Source organism: Trachypithecus francoisi, unplaced genomic scaffold, assembly GCF_009764315.1.
Source record: "Trachypithecus francoisi isolate TF-2019V2 unplaced genomic scaffold, Tfra_2.0 Lachesis_group4, whole genome shotgun sequence".
In the NCBI taxonomy this organism is placed as follows: Eukaryota; Metazoa; Chordata; class Mammalia; order Primates; family Cercopithecidae; genus Trachypithecus; species Trachypithecus francoisi.
The window spans coordinates 100338644-100353953 of NW_022681469.1; the positions used below are offsets into that span (position 1 = coordinate 100338644).

Sequence of the window (15310 nt, forward strand, 5' to 3'; positions counted from 1 at the left end):
ACTTTAATAAGTTGCCCAGGTGTTTTTTGCTTACTCCACTACGTTTGATAACTTCTGTGGGAGCCTAGGAGCTGGGAAGAAACAGACCGTTTTTTGTTTTCTGTCCTCAGCACTGGACAGATCTGCTGATGTTTGCTGAATGTTGGAGAAATGACTGAACCCAAAGTAGAGAGCTAAAGAATTTCTTCCCATCTGAGGCGTCTTGGGATGGTTTTATTCAGGCCTGATAAGTACTAGTAAGGCTGTAAGTTTCTTAATATATCAAAATTCTTCCGTGGGAGTTGGTGAATGCCTGGTGCTTCCCCACTGGCCCAGCTGTCTAGTCCTCTCCCTTCCACTGCCCGCGATCCAGCAACTAAAGGGTTAACCCCTGGTCTCGCAGGGGTCTCACCTATTCTCATTGGTTACTGCAGGTGCCAGTCAGCTCTGCATAGGTCCAATCTCTCTGCCACCGCCAAGAGTACCTCCAGGGCTGGCTGTGTCCCGCCTGTACTCCGGTTCTGTGGAGAGAAATGGGATGAGCCTGTGGAGAATGTTGGCTGGATGGTACCCCAGCCAGTTTACCTTGGTTCTCGTGTAAGCGTCCCTGTCTCCATAAGTCTGACAGGCCACAATGGATGGAGACCTGGTGGGTGAGAGGGCATTCCTAGTGGTGGTGCTGGCACCCCAGAGAGCAAATGCCCCAGGCCGTGGCTACCACCAGCAGAGGCACCCTTAGAGATGCTCTCGCATAGCTGCTCTCAGTAACTGCAGCCTCCATGAAACTCTGGCTCTGAGAAATCCTGGGAGAGAGACTGAGTGAGCATGAGGCAGAAATATGAGTCCACAAACACGGGGACTCTGCTGGCACATTTGACAGATGAGAGGCTGCTTGGCCCAGATGACACATACAGAAGGCAATGTGGGGCTGGGGGAATTACTGGGTAAAGGTTCTCTTTTCATTTATTTAGTTAAGTTTGTAAAAAAAGAAAAAAAATCACCAAATGCCCACCTATCACAGCATTAGCCAAAATACCTTTATTAATAAAAAGAGAATGAGTGCTTCCATCGTACTTGCCCTGTGCCAAACAAAAATCTTTTCTCCTCCTCTCCCCCCTCCTCCTCTTCCTCCTCCTCCTCCTCCCCTTCATCCTCCTCCTCCTCCTTCTCCCCTCCTCCTCCTGCTTCTTCTTCTTCTGGCAGAGTTTTGCTCTTGTCACCCAGGCTGGAGTGCAATGTCACGATCTCAGCTCACTGCAACCTCTGCCTTCCAGGTTGCAGCCTTTTGAGTAGCTGAGATTACAGGTGCCTGCCACCACACCCAGCTAATTTTTGTATTTTTAGTAGAGACGGGGGTTTCACCATGTTGGTCAGGCTGGTCTCAAACTCCTGACCTCAGATGATCCACCTGCCTCGGCCTCCCAGAGTGCTGGGATTACAGGTGTGAGCCACCATGCGCTGCCCCAAGCACAATTCTTAAGTAATAGAATTCTGAACTCGAGTCGCCGTGATTATCATCACCATCCTCATTCGTAGCTGAGGAAACTGAGAACCAGGAGTCAAGTAGCAGAGCTAAAATTTGAATTCAGGCAGCCTGACACTAGAGTCTACACTCATAAATATCTCTTCTTTTCTTCAGTTTACATTTAGAAATGATTTGTGTGTGTGTGTGATTTAGTTGGTAACAGAGATCTGGAATATGTAAAAATCTCAGTCTGTAATATGACAGCTAGAAAACTTTTGCATTAAATTGCTATTATTTTATTTCTATAATAAGTAGAAAACTCAGTGATGAACTCTGAATAAGGCTGTGAGGATCAAACAGTCATCAGTCCCTGTGGTTTCAAGGAACACTAAAGCGCAAGGGGCCATTAGCAGAAGCTGAGGGAGGAGTCAGTACCATCAACAATACTGCTGATGTTAACAGAAATTCTCTATTTATTGAGACTTCAAGTAACCTAATGATTATCAAGTTGTTGGAAAGTCATGGAAAGTTTGATGTGTGTTCCTATATGTCATGCTTGAGCATAATAATGCTCAAGCAGGAGCATTGTTTAGTTACAGCATGTCAAACAAAAGATCAGAAATAATTTATAAATACAGACAAATAATTTAGATAGTGTTAGAAATGGATGAACTACTAGCATTAAAACTTATATACGTATGCTTTCATGTAGAGAATATTGAGAATTAAATGTTTCAAATTTGCATTTTGATTATCTACTTTTAAAATATTTTGCCGATCACCCAGACTTACTTATTCAATTTTCCATTCTATTCTTTTGTTTTGCTCCTATCAGCTGGGGAAAAAGATAAGCTCTTAGCCTGAGCTCTGATATGTTTTGGCTTTATCCCCTTTTTGCCTCTAGATTGCTCCTTGACTGGCTCAGACTTTTTATTTGAGGGAGAAGATGGTAGATACCTGCTTTAGGTAGAAAAGGCTGTACTGGTCATAGAACTGATCCTGAGAGGGTATTGCTTCCTTCCATAAAGGAAATGTCATATTTCAAGTTTTATTGGTTAAGGTTCAGCTTAGGACTGGAGCCCTTCTTTTGCAGTTCCTTCAGGACTACACGTGGAAAACAGTAAGTAGAAAACTCAGTGATGAACTCTGAATAAGCCTGTGAGGATCAGTCATCAGTCTCTGTGGTTTCAAGGAACACTAAAGGGCAAGGGGCCATTTAAACACTTAAAAACAGAAATAACATGCTAAGCTCTTCCATTTAGTATGTCAAAACCAGCTCAGAAGTATGTGACAATCCAGGCAATGTATTACAGTTTCTAGCCAGTCCAGTCATGATTCTCTGGCAAACTGCACTGTCATGGTTGTGATGCGCTGGGATGAGAGGTACTATATAAATGTCAGATGTTACATAAATGTCAGAAATGATTATTGTTTATTAACGGGGGCTAAACTGTTTCTGAGCAAAGCTCCAACTCCCAGCCAATGTGTTCTTAGCAGAGGTTCCAACCATCAATAACCCACAAGAAGGGAATGTTTACCCCTGGCTCTATGAAGGAGCCCAGCTGGGATCTGGGCTTGAAAACAGGGATTGAGGTGGGCCTAGTGCCACCCCTTGCTCATCAAGTGATCTCACGCCAGCCCCCTAACCTTCCGGTGTCTGCCTTAGCTCACCTGTAAAATGGGGATAATTATAATAACCTGTCCTACTTATGGTACCCGGGTTGTTGTGAGAAACAAGGGAATTCACGTGGTTGCAAATGCTTTGTAAGGTGTGAGGGGCTGCGAGGTTGGCATTGGTCATCTAGAATCGGGCTGGATTTAGCCTATGCCTTCTCTTTGAATCCTACTCAAAGGGAGAACTTCTGAAAGGAAATTCAGCAGGGGAATGGTGACAGTGATGGTGATGGCCGGATGCTGGAGACGCCAGGCTCCTCTCGCTGCAGACCAGGCGCCCGGATCCTGCAGTCTGGCCCTGGCTCTGCCACTTCCCAGCCCGTGAGCTTGGGCCAGTTACCGAAGAGGCTCTGAAAGTGACAGCCAAGGGCCCTTTCGGCTCTGACGCCGTGTCTAAATCAGGCTCATCACTTGGCTGTAGCTGTGATTCACCTTTCGCCTTAGGAGCAACTCTCCCTACTGCTTCTCAGACGCACGAAGCAGGGGTCCCGCGAAGGGTGGGGGCTGTGTATTTCTTGAGAGTGTGCACCATAAGGAAGTTATTCTCCTGGAGGAGGTGAGATGGGGGCGGTAAAGAAGGGGTGACAAGTGAGTGCTCTGAGAAGCCAGGATGCAGGGAACACTGAAATGAGGTCATGACTGTCGCAAGCAAAAAGGAGCTGGACATCCTCTGGTGGGGGAGGGAGGAGCGTCCTGCATTTCTGTTTGCAAAGCCTCTTCCCACATCCTTCAGCATCCCCCTCCTCACCTCTCCCCAACCCCCATCCCTACACCTTTCAAACCCCATCAGGCCCTCCCCGCAGAACAGCCCACGCCCGCGCCTCCTCCGTGGTCCTGTCTGAAACCATAAGGATTGTTTCCAAGCTGACTCACACCACTAATGTCAGGGAGCCGTGTCACACGGCGCTGGGCTCTGCAAGCTGTTGCTTGCGCAGTCGCCCCCGCCGTTGCCGCTCCCCGGCGGGTGCACCAGGGTCCGCGCGGGCGGGGCGGGGTCTGGGCGGGGCCGGGGTGGGGCCTGCCCCCTCGACGCGCCGGCCCCGCCCCTCGCTCCGTCCCTCCCCAGCGGACCGCAATGATTTAGAAGTTCAGGAATCCCACGTGACGTCACCGGGGGGGTGATGTAATGCACTCTAAATAGAATGTATTGTAATCTTTGCTCAGTCCAACGTGGTCCCTTCACCCGGGCTCCGCTCTTGCCTTCTCCACACTTGTTTGGTAAGTTCCTAAAAATACGGCTCGGCCACTTCTGGGGCTTTTGCATTTAGCCACTTTTGTTGCACTTGCCGCGGGAGCCATCTCGGGAGCGTACTTGTTTGCAGGGGTTGGTTCTCGGCAGCAGCCGCGAGGTTACTTGGTCCAGTGGGCAGGTCACAGGGCAAGGAGTAGGGAAGATGCGATGCATTTTTTTCTGGAGGGTGATCTGTGTTTGTAAACATTTTGGCGGACCAGAGGGAAGTCCGGCCCCGAGTGCTGGTAGACTGTGGAATTCGGCTGTGTCTTGAGGCCACCCCAGAGACCCCGCGCCGCGTGAGTGCCGGAGCGCTCGGTGGCCGCCGCGCCGCGCGCCTGGAGGGATGCTAACGTGGAGCCGGCGCCGAGTCTGCCCGGCGTGCGTGCGTGTGTGGGAGCGCGCGAGTCCCCTGACGCGGGGACCAGTTATGAATCGGGGGTGTGTGTTTGCCTCCAGAGACCTGGCAAGGTGCGGAGTCCTCCAGAAGTGCGGTCAAGCGGCAGCGGAGACGGCGAGCCAGGAACCTCCCCCCGCGTCCCCAGCTTCCCAGCGTGGCGGCGGAACCCCCGGAGAAAGTTTGCAAACTTCCAGCGGGCGCGGCGAGGACGCCGGGTCACCTAGGGGACGGGTGGGCGCGCGCGCAGGGGGCTCGCTCTCCCCGGTGCGGAGCTGCCGCTGCCACTTCTCCCGTGGGGCTGCTGGCTGCAGTGGGTGGGCGCGCGCCTGGGGAGGGGAGGTCGCCCTTGGAGGGCGCTTGGCTTTCGCTCCAGGCGCTCCGGGCTGGAGAGCGGCGAGGCTCCGTCCGCTCCCGTCCACTCCTCCGGCCGCCTCCTGCCTCCGCTGCTTTCTCGCTGGCATCGTTACCTCTTCCCGGCCGCTGCCCCAAATGACAGCTCCGGCTCGAGCCTTGGCGGCGCCCAGGCAATTCCCAGGACCCGGCGGCGGAGTCTCCCCCTGCGGCAGATTCTCGGCAGAACCACTTGAACTTTTCATGAAGTTCTTAGAGGGGCAAGATGCGAAGGAAGGAACCAAGGAGATGTTTTCTCTCAGCAGCTGCATCCACTTCTTTGCCATAGATTTGTTTTTAAGGGACGTCTAGTAGATAAAGCCCTAGACCTTGTCCACACTCTCATCCCCGTCCCCAACTTTCCCTGGACTGGTGCCGCCCCCACTTGATGCTTGTTCAAGGCCGGGGTCTGGAGCGGGCTACTTGTATATTTCGTTGTCAGTCTGCAGAATGTGTTTGATTTTTATTTTTCCCTCCTTCTCTGACATGTGTCAAGGAATAAAGGCTGGATACAGGTCCATTACGTCATTCTGCAGGCCAGTAAGTGTTTGATTAACGGCTTGAGCTCCTCAAGGGTTCAGGAGCTTAGAATGCTGACAAAGCAACTCTGCTGTGCATCCCCCTATCCTCCTCACAACACACTCGTGCAATCGCCCCCTCCCTAGGCATCTTTATTGCCCTCTCTTCCCAACCCCTCCCTCTCCACCACTCCCCCGTCTACACCGTTATCACTCTAGCCCCGGCCCCGCCTTTTACAGCTTTCCCTGGAGCGAGCACGGTCCCTGGAGTGTGGGTAAAAGCTTCTGGGGTCTGAGGGGACAACTGTACTTGATCAGCGCGCAATCTGCCCTTTTGTATTATTTAAGAAAGGCACCAGCAAGCCTTCTCCTCTAGAGCGAAAATGCTTAGTCCTGATAGAAAAGGCAAATGAGGAAATGTTTCCAAGCGTTATGATAATACTCTGTCCTCGTGGTGGTGACTTAGGAAGGCAATACACCCACTGCAAACAAAGTACTTCACTTTACGTGGTGCCTGCCCTTTAGCAGAAGAGGGAAGACGAAGAAGCCAAGATGCTGACAAAATCAGGTTTAGCTGAAAGGATCAAGACTAAACGTTTCATTTCCAAAGTAAGGGAATGTGAGTTGTTGAACCTAAACTTCCATACAATAAATTGGTGTGTGCATTAGTTTCTAGCTCTTAACCTTAAGTTTCTATGTTGAAAGAGGTAGTTCAATACTTAAGTCATTGAATTGAGTCAGAACCTCCGTATCTGGCAGTTGAAATAAAGACCCTGTGTATGACTTGTTGCAAGGGATCAAAGTAAAAAGAACCCTTGGTGGGGGAGGCGGGGGAGGGAAATGTGCAGAAATTAAATTATGAAAGTATTAACAGAGTTTTGGATAGAGCGGGAGAGGGAATTGGAGTGGTCCCTGATTTGGAGTTGGTGAAAACTAAATAAAGAAATACTTATATTGCCAATATGAGGGAATTTCTCGAAGAACACATGTTTTCTTATAATTAGATCTACTTTCTTCAAAGTGAAAGCCATGCTGTAGGGTAGACATTTGTGAAACTCCTGTCTGGGGTCTAATTGACATACTTCCCCAAGTTTGTGGCAGGATTTAGTATTTATTCACATCTAGAGATGAAATAGTGTAACCTCCACACAATATGTGTGCATCGAAAATGTTGAACTTCTTGTTTGTGATGCATAGACTTAAAGGAAAAAAAAAATGGCCCAGTCATGGGCACTGGAAAGTGTGATTAATGATCAGTGATTTAGTGATCAGTGATTAGTGGTTTTATTCAAACTGTTACCTCTGACCAGAAGCACACATCAGAGGATTAACAGGCTCTTTAGATAAATGCTCATTAGTGGAAGGGGAAAAGCAAAGATAATAGGCATGCACCCAGGGACAACTTTCGAAGAAAATCATTCCCGTCTTCAGAATAATAAGCTCTATTAACAGAAAGCCCTTTTAATTTAAAACTTGCTTTTATCTTGTAAATCAAAGTTAGATGTAAAAGTTTGTAGTGCCATTATAACCTAAATTTTCCCATATCCACTAGATGTGGATTATCTCAGTAGCGATATTTTTTTTTATTTAAATAAACAATTGGACCTTTAGAGCAGCTGAACCCTGACAAGTTCTTAACTCCCAGGGTTTGTAAGTGTGTCCCCCCTTCTAGCATGGAGATTGCAGCTTGCTAACTAGATGGCGCACTGTTATTTGGTGTTCTCTGCTGCGTAGCGCAGGAGTAGAAACTGAGCATGTAGCTGCTTGTGAGGTGTTCTTCAACATTTACAACAAAGTTGATTCTGTGTAGGGTTGGAGGCTAGACAGTTCTACAAATTTTTAGTCACATTTTCCATGTCAGTTAAATCTAGGGAGTTCAAGGCTACTGGAAAAATTAGTCTCATTACTAAAAGAAACTTAGAGAACGAGGGAGGTACCAGAGTCTAGGAGGTACCTCTGGGTTGCAGAAGTAATTGTAAAATACCAGATCTGTTCTTTTTACTAAGAGCTAGTTTCACAGTCTTCTGGTCTGAAATACTGAGGCAAATACTCAAGACTTATTTTCTTCCTAATCTTGCTGGTGAAACAGAAGTTACTAGAAAGAAAGGAAGAAAAACCTTGATTTGGTGACTGCAGGAAGCAACACGTTGCTGCTTTTATTCTACAGATAATGGTAAGGATGATGTTTATTATGCTTATTAAGCAGAGAGAAAACTTTGCACTTAGTTAAATAGAACCAATGTTGTATTTTCATAGATGGAATTCAGAAATAGAGCTCTGATTTTGCACAAAATTTTAATGTTGCTTTTGTCAGTTTCCTGGGACTTGTAGCATTTTATGTGGAAGGTTTTGTGTGTGTGTGTGTGTGTGTGAATAAGACTATTATTTCCCGGGTAAAATATGTTCAGGAGCATATGAACTGCAGTGGGGAAGCTATGAAGCATGTTAAGTAATGTGTCAAGCATGAATTCCCCTTTCTATGAGGTTTCATGGATCACTTCAATAAGTATTTAAGTTTTAATAAGAAAGTTCTTGAAAAAGAAACCTAAAAATTAAAAAAAAAAAAAAAAAAACAGTTTTCCGCATTCAAACCTAGATGTGTATGTCCCCGAAGGATGATGCTATTGGTTGAATATCAGCTATTACTTTAGTTTTAAAACTTATAATAAAAAAACTAACTTGTGTCTCCTCAGAAATGTTTCTCATTTTCCTTTGCTTATAGCATTTTATATAGATCTCTTATTTTTAAATCCTTACTGATTATAGTGGTTTTTATTTTTCAACTTCACTCATAGTAAACATATTTGAAAATATCTCCAAGCCCACTATTTTTTATGTAAATTGCTGGTGCCCATAAATTGCCTGTCAATCAGTAGTCAGTCCCAACCTTATATAGTTTATACCTGAGAAGATAGTTTATTAGAACATTTCAACAAAAAATTGGAAACCATGCCTTTATTTCTAGATCTCTGTTATGTCGCAGCTTTTATTTGAGTAGGTGGCTAAATGAATGGTAGTTTGTCAGAGAGACTTTTCCTGCATAGATTTTCAATTCTAGTAAGTTGAATATTTTTGTTACAATGATTTGTCAGTTTCCCACACCTACACGTTCAAAACCATTCAATCATGGAGTTTCCATGATGGCAAGTTCCGAGACTCCCAATTTCTTACTACAATCTACTTTTTAGCAATGAGGTATCATAATCCTATAATATTTTCTTGTCATTGGAGTTTACTTATTACTAAGCTAAAAATTATTTTGTGGGGGTGTCATGTTCACTAGATCACTAAGATGTGAACTTTGTATTTGTAGTTTGTTTTCTTCTGGTTGTGTTGTTGGATTAAAATTGGGATTTGAGTGGACTTATTATTTTTGTCATCTTTTCTTTTTTCTTCTTCTTCTCCTCCTCCTCCTCCTCCTCCTCCTCCTCCTCCTCCTCCTCCTCCTTCTTCACTTCAAAGCAATGCTGGTAGTCACAAAATTAATGTGATCCTGGCTGGTGTTTCCCATCTATATGCTTCTTACAAATCGGATTTCTACAGCAATTTAGGTCTTTTTTTAGAGGCAGCTTTCTTGGATGAAGATGAAACAGTGATCTCAGTCAATTCATTATCTTGTCCACTTTGACTACCAGCTATATTATGGGAATCAACCAATGCTTTATTAGTGTTTAAAAATTTAAATCTATGACCATTTCTCTGAATTCTATTTAAGAAAATTAAACAATTGAGATAAGGTAATAAACTGGGGGGCAGTTGCCTTAAATATCTAAGTGTGAGGAAGAAGCACTTTCAGATATGCTAAACAGACTTAAAGACACAGAAGACCCGTTTTGTGTTGCTATTTGTAAACTAAGTAAGCTATCTACTTTGTGGCAATGCTTTAAATAGAAAGTCTGGCACTTTAAAAATGACATCATGTTTAATGTTTTCACTAAAGAATTATTACATTTCGTAATTAGGAAAAAATGAGCAATTAGTGTTTTTTGAGTATCCATTAGTATTCCATTGTTGGACAAATCATAGATTTAACATAGGATTTTTTTTTTTTTAAAGAGAGAGGCCTTTTAGAAATTTCCAGATAGTAATAGCATTCTTCCAGAAACCCGACTAAAATTTTTGAAGCTCTTATTGAGGACTCTGGAACTTTCCCAGTAAAAGATAAAGTTTCGGGTAAATTCTTGAATATGGAAGATATTATATTGACATTTCAATATTTGTTTTTTCCAAGTTCACCTCTGCCCCACGAGAAATAGATCAGAATCAGTTTATCACTTTAAAAGTAGGTATTTCAGCTGCTTTCTTCTATTTCCTTAAGGTCACATTTCTGATCTTTTTTTTTTTTTTTTTTTGAGACGGAGTCTTGCTCTGTCGCCCAGGCTGGAGTGCAGTGGCCGGATCTCAGCTCACTGCAAGCTCCGCCTCCCGGGTTTACGCCATTCTCCTGCCTCAGCCTCCCGAGTAGCTGGGACTACAGGCGCCCGCCATCTCGCCCGGCTAATTTTTTGTATATTTTTAGTAGAGACGGGGTTTCACCGTGTTAGCCAGGATGGTCTCGATCTCCTGACCTCGTGATCCGCCCGTCTCGGCCTCCCAAAGTGCTGGGATTACAGGCTTGAGCCACCGCGCCCGGCCACATTTCTGATCTTAACCCTAAAAGGATTTTAGGATTTCAATCCTTAACAAGGATTGAAAACTACCAGGCTGGTATTTGACTAGAACTGATTTTAGAGGGAGTTCCTTTAGGCCTAGAGATTCTGATGGTGAGATACAAAGGCTTATGCCTTCATGGGGATGGTAGGGCTAGGGGAGAGCCTCAGACTGATAGACCAACTTTTTCATTTTACAGAAGAGACCCCTGGCTCACCCAAGGCCCAGAGCTGGAGAGAGCCAAACCAGGCTGAGGAGCCTGGTCCCTGCCTCCAGTTCGGGTGCTCCTGCCATAAATGCCCTTGTCAGAAATGGGGCATAACCCATGACTTTGTATCCTTTGCTCTTTTCAAACCTTTTGATGAGTAATCTCTCAAAGACAAATTTTTATCAGATCTTTGGAATGAATACCTTAATCATAAATGCTGTAGTTTCATTTATTCTTATATAATATCTGCAATGTTATTTTTTCTAATATGGGCCTTCTTAATTAATTTTAACTTAAATTCTCCTTTTATCATCATTGTTATTAGACATACTCTGTAAAACCACACCATCCAGATTTCATTTGAGAGTAAAAACGAGGCAGACTAAAAATGGTCTGAAAGACTGTCTCAAGAATAAGGCAGTGACTTTCTCTACTTCCTGTCTTTTCTTTATCATCTCTGAGGACAGGATCTGAAATATTATTTAAAGTTAAAATAAATAACCTTTTTTGTCAAATAGAGAAATGGGTGATGTTTTCACTCTAGAAGGTGTACTTTTGCCTGGGATCTGTCTGTAATACATTATCTTTCCAGGTGGATATATATGAGTGTGTTTGGAGGTGGTGAGAAGTGAATTGAGTCTGGAAATATGTTCTTTGAGGTTTGACTGGCAAAACTTGACCAATCATAACTAAAAAAATTCATGCATGCAACACAGAGGGCTCTAGAGCACCACACATTTGATTTAAGATGATATTTAGGCTGTGCTGTATTTAAGATGGGGAATAACAATGTCTAAATAGAAATCTTGAATGCATCTACTGTATGTGTTGTTTGGCCTCACCCACAGGTTTCCTCTCCAGCTGTTTGCATGAGGTTTTATATCAGAATTCAGGTCTCTTTTTATTCTTTTATTACACTGAGGAGTTCCTGTGTTGCAGGCATGATTTCTCAAATATAGCACATTTCAGCCAGTTTTATGCAGTCCTCTCTCTGTTGGCTTCCCAAGGGGGAAAATACATGCAACAAAAAAATCTTTGTTTTTGTTTGAATTAGCTGACTACTGGAAGAAATAGGTGTAATCTCTATTTGCCAGATCTGGTAGGACCATTTCACTTTAACAAAACAAGATTTTCTTCTTTAAGTAAGTTGGCTTCTGACTGGCCAGGTATTAATTCATGCATCAGAGAGTAGAAGGCATTGGGATAAAGTCCGTTTCTGCCAGGGTATCTGGCTATGGTGTGGTGCACCATTACGGAGGGTCTGATTTGCCTCACTGCAATGACAACATTGTGCAGAAAAATACTGACTCCTAGGAGGAAAAACAATATTATAGGCTCAAGCTTCTAAAATCATATCAGGGAATGATCCTGTGTCGAAGGTGACTGTCAGAATGCTGGGGGCCTCCAGGGTCATCTTCTAAACTACAGCATGACAAAATGTTTTCTCTGTCTATTCTCTGCATTTTCCTTCTGCTAGTGTTTCCCTAGATTCATTTTTTAACATCCGTTTCAACTACTCTGCCTTGATGAATAATCCTGCAGTAACAAGTCACAAATGTGTACACAGTAGAGCAGGGATATTTTTCCATAAGGAAAATAGATTTTTATGTCAAATCTTAGAAGAAACAATTAGGAAAACAAAAGGGGGAAAGAAGAGTTGAAATTCGCCTGATGGCATAACAAGCTTTGTCCATTCGTGGCTCTGCAACAATGAGAAGCCTGAGACTGCAGGAGGGACGCAATCCCCAGGAGAGCTGCCTTGAGCTATTATGCATCTCTGCCTCAGTTTCTTCATTTGTGATGAGAATGTTGGGCTCACCCAGCACTGTCCAGTAGTGAGAGCCACAAATGTGAGCCACATATGCCATTTTAAATGTTTTAGTGGCCGCATTAAAACGGTTAAAAAGAAACAGGTGAAATCATTTTAATAACACTTTGATTTAACCTGATATATCCAAAATATTATCATTTAAACATATAATCCGTATAAAAGTGTTAATGTACTACTTTACATTCTCTCTCTCTCTTTGATATGAAATCTTTGAAATCCAGTGTGTATTTCACAACTACAGCATATCTCAATTTGGACTAGCCACATTTCAAGTGCTAAATATCCATGTGTGGTCAGTGACTATGGTATCAGACAACCCAGGGTAAATCAGTGGTTTATGATCCTGGCAGCCCAATAGTACCACCTGTGGAACTTATTAAAAAACACCGACACCCTTCCACTCTGACATTCTGCTTTAATCGGTTTGGGGTGAAGGCCTGGGCCTCTGTATCTCTTAAAAGCTCCACAAGTGTTTCCAATGTGTCGCAGAGGTTGAGAACCACAGTTCTAACTGATCTCTAAGGAATCTTCTACCCTAATATTCTATGATTCTATTTAAGGAAAGGGATTGCAGTAAAGCGTTCAGTCAGAGTTCAAGGGCAGCAAGCGGTTGTTACAAGCTTGCTGTACCCTGCAACACATATTTAAGAAAATATAACTGATAAAGATTAAAATGTACAGAATGAATAACTTAGATGATAATTCTTTGCACCACAAATGAGCTCTGTTTTGTGTAACTTTCAAATGTGGGTGTTTTAAGTGGTCTGCTTCCCTAGAAATCTTAATTTAGGATTTGATTTACACGTAGCCTCGTAGAAACTCTCTGTTTTGGAAAAGGTCAGGATCCTCACATTTCAGTTACAGTATTTTGCCAGCTTACTCTTTTGCCCCAGATACATGCCTTTAGTTGTTTGGGGAGGGAGATTTTTTACTCCAGTTGAGACATCTGGATCCCCCAGAATTTTCTTCCCTCCAAGCTTTTAACAAGCTTGTGTTATTGCCTAGACCAGAATTGCTCATGTCAAGATGTTAGTTATAACCTCCCAGACTTAAGGTATTCATTTTTATTTATCACCTTTTAAAATATTAGAAGAATCAATATTTTTCAATGCACATCAGAATGCTTTATTTTAATATACCTGTTTTTAATAATACACCAGTCTGTGCATTCACTGAAGGATGCAAAAAGTATAAAATAAAAAATAATTTCCAAACTCCTCACACACCTTCTTGCGAAGTCTACGAACAGAATTGTTTGTGGAGGAGAGGAGAGACCTTGGTGTCAGTCCCTTGTGACTTCATGCTGCAGAGAGCCTCTGCGTCCCCAAATTCATGAGTCATTTCACTCTGACCCTCTCTCTCCTTATCCCCTGCAGAGCCATCTATTTCCAAATACATGTCTATTCGACCATATCGCCTTTAAAGCATGACTATAAACTAGTTTTAAATGTAAAATTACATGTTTTTCTACATGTCGTGGTGATATTTGTGTTTTCTGTAATGTCATTCATTGGAAGAATGTTAGCCTTCATTTATTAACACATAGCTCTAATCCCCATTTTATAGATGGGAAAACTAAGAGATTGCCAAGGCTAGGCATCCTGCTCATTGATTAGGTGGTTGGTCAGTAGGAGAAAAGAGCTCACATTTATTATTGCCATGTATTCTAGATATGCCAGATAGAAGCACTGCTTTGGGTGGCTTCCAAGCAGGGATTTTCCAATTGCTTGTACTATTGCACTTGTCTTTGTATTTATAAATAACATTCTTTCTGATGCTTTCCCATGCATTCTTTGCAGTTAAATAGTTTCCTTGCTAATACCTCTTACTTCCCAGCTTCAGGCTTGTACCTAGATTGATTAGTAAATGCACAAGGATATATTAACTTCTTAACATGGAATCTGTTTTAAAAGTTGTATGGAGACATCTGTTGCAAACCTGTGTTTTTGGTAGTATCCAGGGAAACTTTCTCTCAGGCTACTTTGTGATTGACTGTTAAAAGGATTGTGTGGAGAGACAATGAGATTAACGATGTAAGTTACTCATCTGTTTTGGGGATTGAAAGCAAAGGCCTGTACGTATTCATTTATTGAGCAAGATAGACTCTAGCCCTAGCTCCTAAATTATCTTTTATAGAACACTTTAGCCCTTGTCGTGCCAATGTACTGTCTTCACACTTGGTCTGGAGCCATCTGTGTTTGAGTATTTGGTTTTTGTTTTCTCCTAATAATGATAATAGGTTGGGCTTGGCCATTTGCAGTCTCTGTCTGCATTTCTGTGTCTTTGATGGGTGAGATATTGATTAATAGTGCAATTTTTGACCAGTGCCAGGGAGCCATTATTTTGGCTTCTTTTCTCCAAGCATCATTCTAAATTTAAAGCAATTTTAATATTTATACATATACATGCTTATGGTATTTATGCTTATATGAAAATAAATATGTGTATACATAGAAACCTGGGCCAGTGAGGACCACAATGTTAGTAGGGCATACACTTGCAAATGTACTTGTCATCTTTTTTAGGAAGCCCATGGACAAACTGTAACTCCTATTGGACAAGTATCTGTTTGTAACATTGACTCAGATACATATTGCTGATTAAAAGATATAGTGAAATTAAAAAAATTGACACCATATTTAAGACACTCCTTTTTTCTAAGAAGGCCTGTCTAAGCACACATTGTTTACAATTTTGTATTCCAGTTTTGCAAAATCGGATGACTAACCACCGCCATTCTTAGGGCTGTGCTGTGTTGACGTCATCAAAGATGAGGGTGCAGTGTTTTGGCACCATGAAGCAGCATGTAATTTGGAATTGTACTTTTTGCTAAACACTCGTGCTGATCTCCAAACCATTCAAAACACTAAAAAACCAAAACAAAACAGTAATGTCTGCTGATTGGATGGAGGCAGCATGGGCAAAGTACAATTTTTTTTTTTTTTTTTTCATGTGCTTTGGAAG

General features: G+C 43.0%; 1 protein-coding gene across 2 annotated transcripts in view; it reads left to right on the plus strand.

Moving 5' to 3' along the window:
• Positions 1–4268: 4268 nt before the first annotated feature.
• Positions 4269–15310, plus strand: part of CREB5 (cAMP responsive element binding protein 5) — a 420888-nt gene continuing 409846 nt past the window's right edge. For both annotated transcript variants that reach the window (XM_033193432.1, XM_033193435.1), the window contains exon 1: positions 4269–4336. The gene's annotated coding sequence lies outside the window, so the exon portion shown is untranslated. The remainder of the gene's footprint in view (positions 4337–15310) is intronic.